The sequence below is a fragment of the Desmodus rotundus genome, chromosome 2, assembly GCF_022682495.2.
Source record: "Desmodus rotundus isolate HL8 chromosome 2, HLdesRot8A.1, whole genome shotgun sequence".
Classification (NCBI taxonomy): Eukaryota; Metazoa; Chordata; class Mammalia; order Chiroptera; family Phyllostomidae; genus Desmodus; species Desmodus rotundus.
The window spans coordinates 146192246-146197168 of record NC_071388.1 but is presented as its reverse complement, the minus strand read 5'-3'; the positions used below and the strand labels follow the sequence as shown (position 1 = coordinate 146197168).

General features: G+C 33.5%; 1 pseudogene; it reads left to right on the top strand.

Moving 5' to 3' along the window:
* Nucleotides 1–1306: 1306 nt before the first annotated feature.
* LOC112322274 (probable global transcription activator SNF2L2 pseudogene) lies at nt 1307–2879 on the top strand (annotated as a pseudogene).
* The last annotated feature ends 2044 nt before the right edge of the window (nt 2880–4923 follow it).

Here is a 4923-nt window from a genome sequence, read left to right as displayed (position 1 = left end):
TGAAAAATAAAAATGATTTAAAAGATCTTAATATAAAGGTATCTGAAACTATGGAGGAGAAAATAAAGCATTTCCATGACTCCCATCACACTTCCTCTCCTTTCAGACTTTTTAAGGGTATGTGCTAATTTTCTCTTTACAAAATTAGAATCAGACTGGAATACTCTAGCTTTGTACACTTAATAGTAAAAAATAAACATCTTTCCCTTTAAAAACTATAGATTTATGTTCTTATTTTAAAATAGCCATAGAGTAGTTACTTGATAGATTCCCATAATTTATTTAATGAACTTCTTACTATTTTCATCTTTAATACACATTTTGACATATTCATCAATTTTTTTCCCCTAAGACTACATTCTTAGATGTGAAGTTTCTGGATCAAAGGGAGCACACAATTTTGGCTTTTGTAAATATTTCCAAGTAAAGAATTTACTTAAGACCTCAAAAGGGCTTAAAAAAACAAATACACACACACAAAATACATAAAAACTTTTTCCTGTTCCAGTTACTTACCTTTCTACATTGGCATCAGTCATTACTTATTTTATTAGTTATTAGATTTTTAATTGTTTTAACTATATAGTGTGTGGCAGTAACTGGCAGAGCAAGTTCTCCATCATCACACTTCTTGCTGATATATTTCCTGGCTATTTTGAAAGTTTGTTTTAACAGTTCCTTTATAAAATGATTTTGTCAAGTTAGCCCAAAACTGTAAGTACTTAGATTAAGAACAGATTTTTGATTCACTTTTGTTACTGCCTAAGATTTCTTTGTTTTATAAAATTTGCCACCTTAATTAAGTGATTTTCTATATAGGTCATCATCTGAGTCATAAATCATAACATGGCAACATATTTCAATATTCATATTTCTAATTTTATGGTCTTGACTAATCGCTTCAGGTAATTCTAGGATATGTTATATAATAGTAATGCTAATTATGTATGTCTTTCTTCTAATTTCACTTTTTTAAGTATGATGCTGTCTTTTAAATTGACACAGACTGAGATTTTCATTCTTCAATACTTGTTATAGTATGCATGTATTCTTTTTAATCATTAATGGTTGTATTTCTATCCATTCTGTTTCTGATATCTGTGTAGTTAAAAATAAACATTCTTGAGATCAGCGGTAGGTGCCTTTCTAGATGACCCAGGGAGGACTTACTGCTGGAGGTCTTCACAGCAGCCGGCTAGATGGGACGTAAGACATACTCTTGAAGGCTGCTAGTGCCGCTCTCTGCAGGAGACCCACTGTGGAATTCCCTCTGCGGAGCAGCAGGACTCTGGGGGGCTCAGGCCATTGAAGACGGGAATTTGGAAGAAATGGAAGAAGAAGTACAGCTTAAGAAACGAAAAAGACGAAGAAATGTGGATAAAGATCCTGCAAAAGAAGATGTGGAAAAAGCTAAGAAGAGAAGAGGCCGCCCTCCTGCGGAGAAACTATCACCAAATCCCCCTAAACTGACCAAGCAGATGAACGCTATCATCGATACCGTGATAAACTACAAAGACAGTTCTGGGCGACAGCTCAGTGAAGTCTTCATTCAGTTACCTTCGAGGAAAGAATTACCCGAATACTATGAATTGATTAGGAAACCAGTGGATTTCAAAAAAATAAAGGAAAGAATTCGTAATCATAAGTACCGGAGCCTGGACGACCTGGAGAAAGATGTCATGCTTCTCTGTCATAACGCTCAGACGTTCAACTTGGAGGGATCTCAGATCTATGAAGACTCCATGGTCTTGCAGTCGGTGTTTAAGAGCGCACGGCAGAAAACTGCCAAAGAGGAGGAGAGTGAGGAAGAAAGCAATGAAGAGGAGGAGGAAGATGAGGAGGAGGAGTCAGAGTCGGAAGCAAAATCTGTTAAGGTGAAAATCAAGCTTAATAAAAAAGAGGAGAAGGGTCGGGACAAAGGAAAAGGCAAGAAAAGGCCAAATCGAGGAAAAGCCAAACCTGTCGTGAGCGATTTCGACAGTGACGAAGAGCAGGATGACAACGAACCATCAGAAGCAAGTGGGACTGATGATGAGTGATCGATGCGGCCCTTTTTCCTCGGTAGAGCTGAATTCTTCCTCCCCCTCCCTTTTCTGCCCAGTGCGTTCATTTGTCATAAGGGCCCTGGGTCATTTCTATGTCATCTTCATCTATAAACTAGCTTTAGGATAGTGCCAGACAAACATATGATATCATGGTGTAAAAAAACACGCACACATACACAAATATTTGTAACATATTGTGACCAAATGGGCCTCAAAGATTCAAAGATTAAAACAAACAAAATAAAGCTTTTGATGGAAAATATGTGAGTGGATAGTATATTTCTATGGGTGGGTCGAATTTGGTGATGGTTTGATTGTGCCTAGTTTTATCACCCGTTCAGATGAGAAGATTTTTGTCTTTTTGTAGCACTGATAACCAGGAGAAGCCATTAAAAGTCACTGGTTATTTTATTTTTCATCAGGCAATTTTCAACATTGTTATTTTGTTCGGTATTGATTTTTTTTACACTGTGGTACATATAAGCAACTTTAATAGGTGATTAATGTACAGTAGTTAGACTTCACCTGCATAGACATTTTTCCATTTTATGCTCTATGATCTAAAAAAAATGCTTTTTGAACTGTATAAGATTTATGTCTACTGTAAACATGGCTTACTTTCTTTTGCAGTTGATTAAAAAAGGTTTTGTTGAACATGCTATTGAATATTGCAATCTATATAGTGCATTGGATGGCTTTCTTTGTCAACCTGATCTCCTATGTGACCAATGTGGGTTGTCTCCTTCTCCCAAAAGTGTACTTAATCTTTGCTTTCTTTGCACAATGTCTTTGGTTGCAAGTCATAAGCCTGAGGCAAATAAAATTCCAGTAATTTCCAAGAAAAAAAAATAAACATTCTTCCTATTAACCTCTTAATATCACAAATTATTGATTTCTTAACATTGAATCACCCTTATAACAAATCTTACATCTCCAATGGACACTATATTGATGAATTGGTTTGTAAACTTTAGATTTTACTAATATTCATTAGTGAAAATGGTCTGCATTTGACATTTTTAAATGTTAAATGTATCAGATTAAATTCAGAATTACACTGATTTTGTAAAACTGCCTATAAAAGGTCCCCGGTAGGGAGCGTGCTAGAGGCAACCACACATTGACGTTTCTCTCCCTTGCTTTCTCCCTCCCTTTTCCCTCTCTAAAAATAAATAAAGAAAATCTTTTAATATAAAGAAACACTTAAAAAATTATTTAAGATTTTTAAATTAATTGCTATGAAGCTATTCATAATATTCCTCTACAAACATTAGATCTTCTAAACATCAGTGATTGTATCTTTTTTTCTAACTTGGAACATTGTAAATCCGTAGTTTCTTTTTTCACTTTGCTAAAAGTTCTTACTGGACATTTGTCACTTTTTCAGATCTCCAAAGATTTCAGCCTCAAATTTATCAATTAGGTGTTTTTCTAATTTAATAAACTTTAAATTTGTCTATATTAAATTTTTCTACTACTTTCTCTAAGTTTATTGTATTTTTCATATGACCTTTACATTGAATTCTTTGTAGATATTAATATATATAATTCTATAATCTACCATATTTTTTGGACTATAAGATGCACCTTCCCCTCCAAATTTGGGAGGAAAATGGGGGTGCATCTTATAGTCTGAATGTAGCGTACCTGGCTCACTGGGTGGAGGGGTGGCAGTGGAGCGGGGTCACAGGAGGCAGGAGCAGGACCCCATTTTTTGCTTCAAAGTGTTTTTTCCTATTTTCCTCCTCTGAAACCTAGGTGTGTCTTACAGTCCAGTGTGTCATATAGTCCGAAAAATATGGTATACATTATGTATTATATAATGTAATATTTGCTATGATATGTAATATACATTAAATAATGATATGTATTATGATACATAATGTACAATATGTAATGATATATATTATTTGGATATGACTATAGAATTATACTTATTTATAATACTTTATTTTCATTTGTAACTGCAGTATGTTTTCAATGTTATGAATTTTCCTATGATTTTGTATTTGAACACATTCTATAAACTGTCACGTAGTTTTATCATTGTCATAGATTTCTAAATGGTCTCATATTGGATTTTATGTCCTTTGGATCTTTTGATTCAAATATTTTTCATACAGCATTTTAATTCATAAGTAGTTATTATATTTTTCTTGTTTCAAGTTACTAAATTTTAGTTTTGTTGCATGGGTTTAATTGAAACTGGTTTGTTGAATGTTTGCTTTCTCTTTTTAATATATTAAGATTTTATTTAAGATCTAGTAGATAGTCAATTTTAAAAATGTCTTCCATATTAGGTATAAATTGCCGGTTACAAAAACAGTCATGGGATGTGAGGCACACGTGAGAAGGCAGTCGGTAATGCTGTAGCGACCACACAGGGTTTCGGACGAGCACTAGACTTCTGGGGGCTGCAACCTGCTGGGTTACATATGTGTGCAATCTCTAAATTGTATGTCTGAAACTAACATATTACATGTCAATTAGAATTGAAAAGTTAAAGAAAGAAATATTTTGTAACAGTTAAAGACAGCTAATCAAGACATTATACTATTATATTATTAAAATTTTTTATATATGTTTGATCTAGCAAGAAGGAATTCAGCATATTTAAATTTTCTACTATTATTATATTTTTGTAATATATTCTGTTTCCACAAGTGTCTTTTATCCATTTTTATGCGTTAATGAATTTTAAGTAACTAAATTGAGTAAGGAACACTTAGGTCAAAATTTATTTAATTCAGAAATCTCTCTATGCCATCCTGTGGCGGTTAGTGTTCCAGTGTCTAATCTAAGGGTTTAAATGTTTCCATTATGTAAGCAACTTTGTTCATCAGCCTGGATGTTTTCTTAATATTTAACACAAAAATGT